The sequence below is a fragment of the Dipodomys merriami genome, unplaced genomic scaffold, assembly GCF_024711535.1.
Source record: "Dipodomys merriami isolate MVZ:Mamm:240054 unplaced genomic scaffold, mDipMer1.0.p SCAF_635, whole genome shotgun sequence".
NCBI classification, from domain to species: domain Eukaryota; kingdom Metazoa; phylum Chordata; class Mammalia; order Rodentia; family Heteromyidae; genus Dipodomys; species Dipodomys merriami.
The window spans coordinates 191,216-205,671 of record NW_027206219.1 but is presented as its reverse complement, the minus strand read 5'-3'; the positions used below and the strand labels follow the sequence as shown (position 1 = coordinate 205,671).

General features: G+C 37.8%; 1 protein-coding gene across 38 annotated transcripts in view; it reads left to right on the top strand.

The window, feature by feature from the left end:
- Window positions 1-14,456, top strand: part of LOC138815294 (protein FAM114A2-like) — a 214,093-nt gene that overhangs the window by 100,572 nt on the left and 99,065 nt on the right. For 3 of the 38 annotated variants that reach the window (XM_070004624.1, XM_070004610.1, XM_070004611.1), the window contains one exon: window positions 3,860-14,454. The exons of 31 other annotated variants lie outside the window; for them this stretch is intronic. The gene's annotated coding sequence lies outside the window, so the exon portion shown is untranslated. Of the gene's footprint in view, window positions 1-3,859; window positions 14,455-14,456 lie in introns of those variants that run through there. 4 more of the 38 variants (XM_070004600.1, XM_070004599.1, XM_070004612.1 and 1 more) reach the window with 4 other exon arrangements.

The window sequence follows — 14,456 nt, the reverse complement described above, 5'->3', positions numbered from 1 at the left end:
CTATCTCATTACAACTAAATTTTAAGAGATGACCACTAGTTGAGTTTTAGTGTAATATTAAGGAGTATGCCAGCATTAGCTTTATTGATAATCTGAGAAGGCAACTAAAATACTTCTTCCTTTTCTAACTAAGTGACTTTGTAAGGTAGATTTTCTGCATATACTTGAAACAACATAACCCAACAGACAGTATAAAAGCAGATGAGAGAATACAGGTGTCTTTCATTAGGCTAAAGGATGAAGAGATTTATTAAAGATGTAAAACAGTGGGACTATTCTGCTGAAATTTTACCTTTTTTGGAAAATACAGTTTTTTTTTCAATAAGTGTATATTAATAAGTAGTGTTTCTTTTCTTTCTTTCTTTTTTCTTTTTGGTGAGTTGTGTGGAGTAAACTGTGGGCTTGGGTGCTGACCCTCAGCTCTTTAGCTCAGTGCTAGTATCCTACCACTTGAGCCACAGCACCACTTACAACTTTTTCTGCTTATGTGGTGCTCAGTAATTGAACTCAAGGCCTCATGCATACAAGATACTCTACCACTGAGCCACCTTCCCATCCCCAGTGTTTTTGTTCTTAAGTTTACAAAACTACCATAAGCACTTGAGTTCTAAATTTTCTTTTGTTTGGGTTGTGAAACTAGGACTCAATACCTGATGCTTTGCTCATTAGCTGAGTTCTACTTTTTAACATATCTGTCTGTTTCTCTCGTGTGTGTGTGTGTGTGCGTGCACATGCTAATGCATGTGTATCCCCTATTTTTTATTTAATTTATTTATTTTTGTGCCAGTCCTGGGGCTTGAATTCAGCACTTAGGCATTGATCCTGAGCTGTAGTCTACCACTTGAGTTATAGTTGTACTTCTGGTTTTTTTTGTTTGTTTGTTTTGTTTTGTTTTCTGAGTAGTTTATTGGAGATAAGAATCTCATTGACTTTCCTGCTCCAGCTAGCTTTTAATAGCAATCTATAGATCTCAGTTTCCTGAGTGTGTAGCTAGGATTACTGGTGAGAGCCACCAGTTCCTGGCTCTACTAACATTTTTTTTTGTCAGTTGTGGGGCCTAAACTCTGGGTCTGGGCACTGTCCCTCAGCTCTTCAGCTCAAGGCTAGCGCTCTATCACTTGAGCCACAGTGCCACCTCTGGCTTTTTCTACTTATGTGGTGCCGAGGAATCGAACCCAGGACCTCATGTATGCAAGGCAAGCACTCTACCACTGAGCCACCTTACCTTTTTAATTAGCTCTTTGGGAGCTCTCAAAATTTAAGAGTATTAAGAGGTCCTGAGACTAGCATGTTTGAGAGCTGCCAGATGAAAATTTTCCAAATATTAGTGCTTTTAAAGATGGCTCTCTGTTTACTTCTTTGAACTGTCAGTGTGTCCGTAATACCACTGGGATTCCCACTGACCTGGGCTAGGTAGGCCAGCGTGGACCAGCTGTGGGGTAGATTGTGGGGATGCTGGGTCTGCCCAGTAGGAGCGTGGGAATCCAGTTTTGAATTTTCTGTGACGTGCTTGGAGTTAGGGCCCAGTTCTTTTCTTGAGTCTGGCAGCTGGGCTGTTTTCCTCTAATGGGGCCATTTGTGCCGGGTCCTTCCTTGCGTATTGAGCTAGGGTGGTACTCTCAGGTGATGGCTGCAGTGCCCACTATTCATTGAGCTGAAAGTGCATGGCCATAGGTCTGCCCTGCTTTGTGCTTTTCTGTGGAATGACTCCAGTTTTCACTTGGCAGAGATGACACTGAGTTATTCTTGGAGAAGAGGTCGTCTTTGGGTGATCATTGGTGAACAGGTGGTGAGCACTTCTGACTTTAACAATCTTCTAGCAGGCCTGTGGAAATAGGTGGTGTGATATCCAAAAGATGTCTATGAGCAAGTGTTCTGGAACTTAGCTTTCATTTTCTGACTGGGAGAGGTCTTCCTCAGCCTGGGGGGGGTGTTGGTGGTGGAAAGATGACTTCCTTTTTCCTGAAGTACAGGGGGTACTTGAATGGAAAGTAGATAATGATGGAGAAGATGTGTCTGCATCCAGGAAAAAGTAGAGGCGAGAGCCTAGGTCAAGGTGGCAGAAGTGATTTAAGTCCTGTGTTATCTTAGTAGGTAGGTTTGCTCATGATTTTCTACCCCCCTCATGAGTCTGTGCTGCTGTAAGCGTGGCTAAAGCAGATTTGGTTATTTCTGTCCTCAGAGACCATTATCTTGAAGGCACTCTCAGTTCCAGATGGAGAATACTTGACCCTGATTGTTTTAGTCAGATCCAGAGTAACCTGTAAAACTTTTTGTAAGGGTAATGACTCTTAATGTTGTTGTGTACCAATTACTTTTTGACTATAAAAATGGGAAAGATTCTGTTGCCACGTGCTGCCTCCCTGTGGAGTTCTCTTGCTGAGATTCTGAACTAGGCAACTCAATCTTCAGGTGTTCATCACAGCTGGAGAGGGCCCTGGTGGAGAGGGGGTAACGATACAACCCAATGATGGAAGCTCCTGAGCCACCCTTGGGAGAGGAAAGGGATTTCTGGGAAGGCTGAGAGTTTGGTTCTGGAGAAGAATCAAGAGTTCTTGTATTATTGCCTGGATTGGCCTCACATTATGATCCTTCTACTTTCATCACCCGGGTAGTTGGGAATATAGAACTATTGAATGTGACCCCAAAGATTGATATAGGAGACTAGAGCAGCACTGAGGAAATGTTTTCTTCCTCTCTAGACCTGGCAGATCCCAGAGAAGGAGGGAGCATATGACCCTGATATCTAGAGAGTCCTCAGTGAGCCACATCTGTACGAAGGTCTCCTCTGAGATGGCTCTCTCTCCCTTTAGACTACATATTAAATGCAACAGACTTGTCCCAGGCCCAGTCGCCACTCCTCCCAGGGGGAGTGGGCATGTCCTCTGCTCTTGGAAAAGTTGATGGCAAAGTGTGGCATCTTAGACATTTACCAAGATGAGGTAAAATATAGGAGGACCTGACCTTCTCCCTTTTCCTTCCATGGTATCATTTCTCACCAGTCATTATCTTAGAAAGCCTGGAGACTGTTATTCATTTAAAATTTTTCTGCCCAAGATATATTTTTGGATATGCATTTCATCTAGAGATGTTTGACCTTGGTCCTGGATGAAGGGTTATCCACTCTGGCACCTTGGTATCTTTGCTGAGACAGTTGTTTGAGCCTTTCAGGCACTCAGCATATGGTTCTGAGTCTTTCAAGTAGGCATTTCAGACTGAACGCACGTAGACTGCTGTCAACTGCCCTGAATTTTCCAGTTGTGATACCTTGGAGCCTCCAGAGGGGACTGCCCCAGGCTGATAGCTTGGGACTTTTTATGTATGGTCAGGAACAACGTGGTCTATGAGCAGGCCAGGCCTCTGTCTGGACACTTGCAGAGACATTTGAGTGTCCCATTAACAATGTCATCTGGTTGGCTCAATGACTGCATGTGAGAAGGTTGGGAGCAGTGTTATTCTTGGGGTTGGAAAGCTGCTTTTTATGGTATTACGGTTTCCATGGATTAATTTTTGAGGGCATTTTTCATGTTTAAATGAAGACGGGCACAGGAGAAAAATCATTCAGGTTATCAGATAAGTGTGTATTCTCTGAGTGTGAGGAGGTGCCTTCAGGGCCATCTTTAATTTCTGTGATGAAGGGCACCTTTAGCTCTGAACATAGGGCCTCCCATCCCTTCTTATATTCTCAGCTTAGCAGCGATCACATGAGTTGATCATCATCCTAATGGGTGAATCGGAGTGCTGTGTCTAATGTAGGTACAGAGAGAAGCAGTTGGTCCTTCAGTCTAACACTTTCCTTGTGGAAGGTCACATGATTGGATATGTTTCTGAACACTAATGTGTCCACTGTTTCTCTCAGCTTTTCTAGACCATTTTGCTGCCAGTCCTTGGCGTGAGCTACCATGACAACATCTGAAGAGGGGATACAGCTCCTGTTGTCACCATCTGCTTAGGTCAGGGTGACATTTTGAGAGGCTTCTTACATCTTGAACTTTACCAATGACCATCCAGTAATAGAGATGTATTCTGCATGAGTTTACCCTGCTCACACATCACTTTCTACCGCTAGGACCCTTGGCCTTTGATTCTACATAGAGAATCTGATCACGGAGCAGTTACATGCACTATTTTCTGAGTGTGTATATATAACATTGGCATCTACTCCAGGGAGTTCAAGGGATTTCTGAGCATGTTCTCCACAAAGCAGGAAAAACTGCAACCAAGGGATGAGATGAATTCCTCGATGACTTTCGCCATTTCTATTCAGGCAGAGGTACCCATCTGCTACAGGGGAATGGTTTGGAGGTGGTTGTGGACTAGGTTGGAATTCTACCTGAACTTTCAGATTTATGCCTGTTTTTTCTTCCCTCTCCTGTGAAATGATCTCCTGCAGCCTGATACAGCATATGTGCAGACTTGCTGAGGCAGAATCGCTCAGATACCGGAGAAGAGTTGGCATGAGCTGGGGGAAGGGGAAGCATGAGGGTTTGTTCAGTGTGGATTCTCAACTAAAATGACAGAGGTCCCATAGCTTTCACAGCAGTGTTCTAGAGAACAGGCAGGGACGAGTTTAAACTGTGTGTTCTACCTTCCTGGCTGTGATGGGCTTCACATCAAGGCAAGTTGGAGTGTACAGAAGGGCCTAGGGAGGTGGCAAGGCTTTGTTTATGGCTTTGTTGGCTTGAACCCCTTGGCTGTGTGTGCTGAGGATCCAAGCTTGCTAATGAAATAGATTGTATCTGCTGGAAACCTCCATTTCCCTGTAAAATTCTTGTCTGAGTTCCCTCCTTTTGCACTCTTATGTGGGTCTGAGCTTCACAGGGACTTCTCTGGGTGAAGGCACGGGGTTTGTAAGCTTCTCCCAGCTTCCTAGCTCTACTGATCAATGTACCTGGGTGCCTGAGTTACACCAGCCCACTCATGCGCAGTCTAGCAGATAACGCTGTCCCTCTGCTGACAGGCAGTGCCATGGAACACACGAACATTTCTCGATCTCACAAGTCCCATGTTCATGACATTTCTTTTTTTAATTTATTTTGTGAACATACTGTACAGAGGGGTTACAATTACATGGGCAGGATAATGCCAAATCACTGGTGAGCGGTTGTGCATGTATGTACACACATTCACACTAAGGCATGTACATAGTGTCAGATTTGACTGGTTATGTACTATATATTATAGTACCCAAGTGAAAGAAGACTTGGAGATTCCTTGGAAACATCTTCTGTTGGTTTGTGTATTTTTCTTGCTGGTGGCAATCAAATTCAGAATTTCATGCAAACTAGGCATACTATCACGAGCCATAACTGGAGTTATTTTGTCTTCTATTTATTTTAATTTTGGGGGCTGATTCTGGGACTTGAACTCTGGGTCTGGGCACTGACCCTAAGCATTTTTGCTTAAGGTTACTACTATACCACTAAAGCTACAGCTGTATTTCCAACTAATTGGAGATAAGCCACATAAATTTTTCTCCCTTGGGTCAGTTTTGAACCCCTCTGTACACCATTTTTACAATAAAAAACATGAAAAAACCATTATCCTGGAGTACTTTAAGTTCAAATTTCCTAAGTGGTCTGTAAATTAAGACAAATTTTGAGTGGGAAGAAGGTCTCAGAAACATTTATTTGTGTGTGTTTTGCATTATTTCCCAAGTATACATAAGTTAACAGTAGGAGAAACAATAAGAATAATTGGAGAAAAAGAAGTTCTATGTTTAAGTATAATGGTTCAATACAGAATAGAAGACTCTGCAAATAAGACAATTTTGAAATAATAAAGCCAAAGCCAGTAGGTAGATCTATGGGTGTGATATAGAGAAAGCATTACTACTAAGTGGAATATGAAGGATGAGGCCACTCTGTTTCTTCTACTAGTTCTAAATCATGACAGCTAATCATGGAATTTTGTGAAAAGTAGAAGGGAGGAATAATTCTAGTTCCAAAGCAATTCGGATATAAGAGCATGGAATTAACTGGAAATAATGCCATGTTGAGAGAGCAGGAATTATACTAGCAATGAATTGGTGGATAAGATCACATTTCTTTTTTTCTTTTCCTTTCTTTCCTTTTATTGTTTTTTTGATGTTTGTGGGCCTGGGCACTCTCCCTCTACTCTTCAGCTCGAGGCTAGCATTCTACCACTTGATTGGAGATAAGTTCTTCAGAAACTTTCCTACTTGTGCTGGATTGAACTGCAATCCTCAGATCTCAGCCTCCTGAGTAGCCAGGATTATAGGCGTGAGTCATTGGCACCCCTCTTAAGATCCCATTTCTAACAGTGTACACTCAAGGTGTGTAATGTGTATGTTCATCTATCTTTATATGTATTATTGAGTTAAAAATCTGGGCTATAGCTTAGACTTTACACTCACAAAAATGTAACTAGTTTAAAATCTGATACTCTTGGAAAGATGAAACCTAAGAATGTAAAGGAGTTTGGGAAGTTCAGTTTGCATCCAGCCTGGGCAGAACAGTCTTTGAGACACTACCTATAATTAACCAGCCAAAAGTTGCATTGGAGAAATGGCTCAAGTGATGGAATACTAGTTATGAGCAAGACTGTTGAATAAGAGCTTGAGGTTTTGGCATACATACATAAAAGCATGCACATAAACAGAGGCACTTATATGTGCAAACACATATATATGAAACAACTCTCAGAATGTGTAGAAAAGTTAGAAAGTAATAGAAAATATGTCCTGAGTAAAACTAGAACAAGTGATAATTTTTTAATATTAGAAAGCCCTCAAGTGAACTTTCCCAGAAAAGCTTGAGAATATTACAAAGTTACGGAACAGAGATAGTAAGAAAATCAAGTAATCATTATTAAAGGAATCAGATCCATGGAGGAATGAAACAGAGACCCCTGCAGGTGCATCTGAAAATGTTCATATCCTGTGTCAAATGTTAGAACGTTTTTGAAAATTGTACATAAACAGTCTGAGCAGTCAGTCTAGTGAATAAGATCATTGGAGAAATTCAGAATTGCTAGTCTGTTTCTAGATTAAATAAACCAACAAAATATGGCAGAGCAATGTGATACAAACCTGGGATTCTAGCACTCAAATTAAGATAGGAGATTAGAGAGTGGAATTATATAACGATACTTTCCCTCAACCAGGTAGTATAATTTTGCCTCAATAAAACAATCCAAAGAACAAGAAAGGAATACAAAGTTGGAAGTTTGGGTTAATTATGTCATTATGTTTTGAGAATTCAAGTTTCCTATATACAACTCATACATAATCCTCACCTGTGTTTTAAATGCTGTCTTCATTACAGAACATTCCTCGATAGAAAATAGCTCATGATTCCCAACCAAATATTTGAAAAAGTAAGCATCATTCTGTTGGATTACAAAGAAATTATGAAGGAATACAAAAGCTTAAGCCTGGAGAAATAGCAAAGTTCATCTCATGTAGGACTTTGTAGACCTGGCTAAATTAGAATTTAGATTTAAAATAAGTAGTTTTTGCTTGTAATTTCATATTCTATAGGATACTACAAAATTGTTTTCAAGTAGAAGATTTAATTTAGAAATTCACAAATGATTCTGGCATTCTATTTGCCTAGAATATTCTTTCAAGTGAGGTATAATTAAAACTTAGTTAATAGATAATTCCATTAATTCATGTATAGCATGATAATGTGAAAAATCTAGCAAGAGTTGCTAACAAATGGATACTATTGATTTATAAATTTAGAAAAAGAGCAATTTTTTGAGACTTTGGTGTAACATGGTATGAAGAGAATAATTGTGTCATCCTTTTTCTTCTACCTATACATAGCACAGGAAGAAATTTCCTTAATTACATACGTCTGTATACAATGAGTAAAAAGCTAGGTTTGAGGTGTGTTTTTATTTCGTTTTTGTTGTTTGGTTTGTACTAAAGCTTTAGCTCTGGGCCTGGGCACTGTCCCTGAGACTGTTTTTGCTCAAGGCTACTGCTCTACCACTTGAACCTCAGTGCCAATTTTGTCTGGCTTTTCTTTAGCAGTTTATTGGAGATAAGAATCTAAGAAAACTTTCTGCCTGAGTGGGCTTTGAACCATAATCTTCAGATCTTAATATTCAGATATTCAGATCTCCTGAATATCTATGATACATAAAATAATAATATATAATAACATAAAAATAAATAATACTTGCAAGTGTTCTGATCTCAAGAATACCGCTGGAGGGAAATGTTGCAGCAAAGTTTAGTGTAGTGTTCTTTACACAACTGGGAGTGTATCACAGCAGAAGTGCAGTATATTTTCACAGTAGTGATAAGCTAGTCATGATATAAATTTAGGGAATTTTAAGGTGCACCTTACAAGTTGTAAACTGTTGGGCATAAAAACTTGGGATTTTTGTCATAGAAATAATAGCTTACTCTGATGAACAAATGTTAACTCTTCAGGAATTAATTGTTATAGATAGGTCATAGTTTTATCTTCTACCAGAAAATGGCTATTTTATCTGTTGACTTTTAAATGTGTAACATCCCATTGGAAACTGCATCTATTGCAGAATTAAATAAAGTGCAAACAGATACTGTTTTAAATGTCTCTGGTATAGCATGTTCAGAATTTGAAAATGAGTATTTAGTAGTCATAGGAATTTTAAAGAACATATATATTCTGTCCTCTTTACAATTATTCAGTTTTATAAGTTAGGAGTTTCCATAGAATTGAACATTTTCGGGTTAGTATGAGATAATATTAAAATAATGTTTTGTTCCAAAATAATGGCAAGTATATTGTGAAAATATTGTATAGTTTGATAACCTTCAAGTTGATGACCCTTTGATAAAAAAAGGGGTAATAGAATAATATTTACCATACCAACACATTGAAATTATATTTTTTGTAGCTTATTTTTCAATTTAATTTTATTGTCAAGGTGATATATAGAAGGGGTTGCAGTAATTGTAAGGTAGTGAGTACATAACAAGTCAAACTTTTTACCCCCCCTCACTTTCCTCAGTTTTCCTTGACCTCAATACCCCTCACAAGTTGTAATGTATATTTCAAACATGTTGTGTTGTGTGCATTGCTACTGCATTAGTTTGCCATTTGTCCTTTGTCTCACCATTTTATTATTCCACTTCCCTTGCCACATTAAGATAAATGTATATACAATGACACATGATACTGAAATCAAATATAGCAGGGGACAAAACATAGGGGAAAACACAAAAGAAAAAAGAAACCACATAGTACATTAAAAACAACAACCACAAAGAAAAACCTCTGTTTTCATATGTAGGACTTCATTTTGCTCAGCATCATCTTATACATAGCTATTGAGCCATTCTGTTCAACTTCTAGGACTATCCTAGATATTCCCTACTTATTACAAATTAGGGAAACCATGGAATCTTTCTTTGTGTCTTGTTTATTTTACTTAGTAGGATTTTTCCAAGTCATTCCAATTCCTTATGAATTGTAAGCATAGAATTCTACTGTGTTTGAATATACCACATTTTGTCAATTCATTCATCTACTGAGGAGCATATTGGTTTAAAACATGATTGCATGTAAGTATCATTTAGAGTCATTCTAAAATGACAGATGCCACCTCCTCAGACATTCTAAAATCACGATTTCTATGTAAGATAAGATTTCATGGTGGTACATGTGTTGGGGATATCTGGATGAGTCTAATGTATATCTTGCACTGAATTAGGCAGGAAGATATCCAATATCATATGGGATATGTCTCTTTAAATAAAAATTATGTAAGTGGAAGGGCAAAAGATGGGGAAGAGAAGAAAATAACTGACAGCAGATAGATCATTGTCCCAAGTTAGAGTATAAAAAGACATAATCTATAATTTCCCAGTTAAAGAGAGACCAATATAATACATCCCAATTAATTTAGGTACATGCAAAATATTTACTTGGCTTTTTCCTACTGTAATGCTCCAAAATAAATGAAGACTTATAAGAAAAATTATGTGATTTCCACTACTTCAACCTGAACACTAAATGTAATGAGCCCTCTTTTTCTCACTTTTCACGTGGAAAATAGTCCCAAAGTTGATGATGTTGTGGCTGATTAGAGTCAGAGCGAGGGGCTTCTACTTGTACAATTATCCCAGAATAGTTTAAAGCAGTGTTTCCCCCAAAGATATCCAACTACATTTTCTGAAGCTATACTTTGAACACACCCTCACACCTGAGCACATAATTTGAAATCAGACTTCTGCATTTCCTTGGCACATTCTACTTTGTGCTTTTGTCTTTTTTGCACATTCCTTTTGAGTTCATAGTTGCTCTATTTCCATTTCATCTTTACAAACTGCTAAGAACATTGTTTAACTACCACTACTTGTTTGCACACGCCCAGTCTATGTATGAAGGTACTTTGTCCATGTTAAGCAATAGGGCAGTACTCACTCTCTGAGGAGAAAAGTTGCACAGTATAACCCTACGCCCACAGTAGAGGATGTCGAATTTAAAGCATTTTGAGATGAACAGTGATATTAGAATTGAAAGGCTCCTTAGGGACATTTTCTTGGAGCTCATTAGTTTTCCCAGGAGAAATATAAATATCCACAAAATCTGGACAAATTAGTAAGCATCTGAATTTACACTAGATCCTAGATGTTGTGTTAATACAAGTTACCATTGTATTATTGTTATATCATCATCCTTCCCTACTTGAAAATGGGTATGAGAAAATGAAAGAAAGGCACTAAAGCAAAATGTCTTATCTTTTTAGGCATTTAATCCTAGTGGTGAGGGTAATATCTGAACTCTTCCATTCAATAAAAGCTTGAAGTTTATAAGAGCACTTGAATTTGTGGTAGGTTGATTGATAGGGTTATTTCAACATAGAAATATCCCTAATAAGAACTAGAGTTTAAAATACACTATATGGCAGTTATGATGTTTCAATGGCTATTGAGGAATTTTCTATTCTAAAGAAGAATAAATTCAGAGAATCTTCAATCACATCAGTAAAGCTGTATGTTCAACCTAATACTTAGTGTTACTTGTCCGACATTTATTATGAATAGGCTGATAAGATATCCAAACATATCTAAAGATATTTCAATAATATCCCAAACTGATGTGGATACATGGGCCAAGAATTGGAACTGTAGGACAAGTTAGGTTTGTCTGAGTTATAGTTCAATGTATAAACTCCTGGCTAAACAAAGGCTTCAAAAATATTCAAAAACAATGGGGCTGGGAAGGTGGCTCAGTGGTAGAGTCCTTACCTTGCATGCATGAGGCCCTGGGTTCAATTCCCCAGCACCACATATGCCAAAAGAAAAAAAGCCAGAAGTGGTGTTATGGCCCAAGTGGTAGAGCACTAGCCTTGAGCTGAAGAGGTGAAGGACAGCGCCCAGGCCCAGAGTTCAGGCCCCACGACCAGACCTCCCCCCAAAAATATTCAAAAACGAACTTTACAAACTTTAGGGGGGGGGATATGAGAAGGGATGGCAAGGGGAAACAAAGGAGGAGGCAACATTGCTTGATAAGAAATGTACTCCTTATCTTTCCCATGTAATTGTAACTGTACAGCATTTTCACAATTAAAAATTTATACAGAATACCGCTAAGTAAAGTTCAGAACAATTGTATCTGTATAATTTTTTTTTGTTGTTGTTCTTTTTGGTAGTGTTGGGTGTATCCGTTGGAAAAGAACAGGCCTAAACAGTGCCTTCCACATTCTGTAAGCTACCAAAAAGGCACCATAATTGACATGAGGGATGCTTCTTTTTTTTCTTTTTCATTCCTTTTTATTGTGAAAATACTGTACAGAGGGGTTACAATTACATGAGCAAGATAATGAGTACATTTCTTTTTTATTGTGAAAATACTGTACAGAGGGCTTACAATTACACGGGCAAGATAATGAGTACATTTCTTATCAAGAATTGTAGCCTACTCCTTTGTTTCTGCTTCCCATCCTATCATGGCCCCTGTATAATTCTTCTAAGATCAGGATGAAAGTGTTTGTTCCCAACATTTAAAATCAACAGGATATGTTGAACTCATGGATCCAGAATTTTATGGCTTCACATTCATATTTCAAAAATTTTATCAATATGACTTCACCAAAACACTGTTCTTATTGAACTTCTCTATGTCCTCTTACTTTTCAAATCCAGGTGGCATATTTCCTTGAATATCTTCCTGCAAATTCTTTCCTTCCTTTACTTCTGAAAATCTTTTATTACTTTTTTGTTTCCTTATTTATTGCTTTCTTCCAATCTTGTCCACACTGTTGCTCACATTGCTCACACTTGTGTCTGAATTTCCTTTTTCTCTTCCCTTCAATAAGACCCCCAATTTTATTATTGTTTTTCATATTCCTGGCTGTAGACATTTTGATGATGTCTAAACAGACCTATTTTGTATCTGTTTAATATAAATTTTAGAAATATCAGAGAGTTTTTTCCCTAAATCAATTATTTCCACCTGTGGTCCTTATCGCTAAAAATATCACTAATATAGCTGCCAGCTATATTAGTGATATATATATGTATATATATACATATATATATATATATTTGTATATTGTGGAAGCACTTTAGATTTCTTCTTACCACTCTGCCTCTGCCCATTAGATAAGATGAATTATCAAAATTTTCTCAGTAAAGTGTTTTCCTTTTCAATCACAACATTGTCATTATCAGGGTACACTGTGGTCATCATCATCTTCACCAAAATTATTATTAGCATCGTAAGTGCTAACTTTTGAAAGTCTGATATGTATCTATGATTTTTGGTTATGAATCTATGAATCTATGTTTTTGGTTAATAATTTTATTTATTTAATTTATTTATTTTTTTTGTTGGTCGTGGGGCTTGAACTCTGGGCCTGGGTGTTGTCCCTTAGCTCTTCAGCTCAAGGCGAGCGCTCTACCACTTGAGCTACAGTGCCACTTCTGGGCTGGCTTTGAACCGTGATCCTCAGATCTCAGCCTCCTGAGTAGCTAGGATTACAGGCGTAAGCCACCAGCGCCCTGGTTAATAATTTTAATGTTACCACTGTGGTTGAATCCATATTAAAATTTTGAGCAAATAAACAAAAAATGAAACCATAAGAAGTAGTTTGACTATGTGCATAAGACAAATTATGGAATAGATTTTTGAAGTATTGCAAATTCCTAACCAGTATGATATAACTTCCTCTCTCCCCTCCACTTCACACAAATTTTTAAGTTTGAACAGAATTATTTCATGTAATATAATATAAATGTTACTACAATATCATGTGTATATTTTAAATTTCCTTGAAAGTAATAAACTACATTCTATTGAAATATTAGTGATTTATTGCTAGGAAAATTTTGGAAAAGTAGACTATATCTTTGGAAAGATAAAGTCAAAAATAGTAGCATAAAAGTTATAAAGAAGTCTGTCTTCAGAAATATGTATATATATATATATATTATGTATAGAAAGATATACATTTTTAGAGATTATTTGTCATCAGAAATATATACATATATCAAAATATATGTGTAGAACATTGTACATTATAGTGAAACAAAAATCTTAAAACATAATTAAAATTTACAAAATACATCAAACAAAGTGCCAGTGACTCATGCCTATTATTCCAGCTATTCTGGGTAATGAGATCTTAGAATTGTGTTCAAAAATAGCCCAGAGAGAAAAGTACTTGTTAGGGACTGGGAAGGTGGCTCAGTGGTAGAGCACTTGCCTTGCTAGCCTGAGGCCCTGGGTTTGATTTCTCAGCACCACATAAGCAGAAAGAAAAAAGCCGGAAGTGGCACTGTGCCTCAAGATATAGAGTGCTGGCTTTGAGCATAAAAATGCTTAGGGACAATACCCAGACTTTGCAAACTACAACAACAAAATATATCACATTAATTTCACAAAAGCATCTTTTAACTGCTGTGAACGTTTTTTTTTGGGTCTGATCATGGGGCCTGAACTCTGGGCCTGGGCACTGTCTCTCAGCTCTTCAGCTCAAGCAGTATGGAGGTTCCTCAAAAGACTTCACATAGATCTCCCCTATGACCCAGCAATCCCACTTTTGGGCATTTACCCAAATGTTTACAAACAAGACCACACTAAAGCTACCAGCACAACTATGTTTATTGCAGCATTATTTACCATAGCTAAGATATGGAACCAACCCAGATGCCCCTCAGTAGATGAATGGATCAAGAAAATGTGGTATATATACACAATGGAATTCTATGCCTCCATCAGAAAGAATGACATTGCCCCATTTGTTAGGAAATGGAAAGGTTTGGAAAAAATTATATTAAGTGAAGTAAGCCAGGCCCAAAGAAGCATAGGTCCCATGGTTTCCCTTATTTGCAATATCTAGTATAGGTATGAGTCAAGCGGAAAAGGTCAGATAATGTGATGTTAGGAAAATGAACCCTTAAATATGTATTTTAATGTTTTCGTTTCTTTCATGCATGTGTTTTTAACGCATTTATAAGATTATTTCTTTGTTGCTTTGTATGTCCC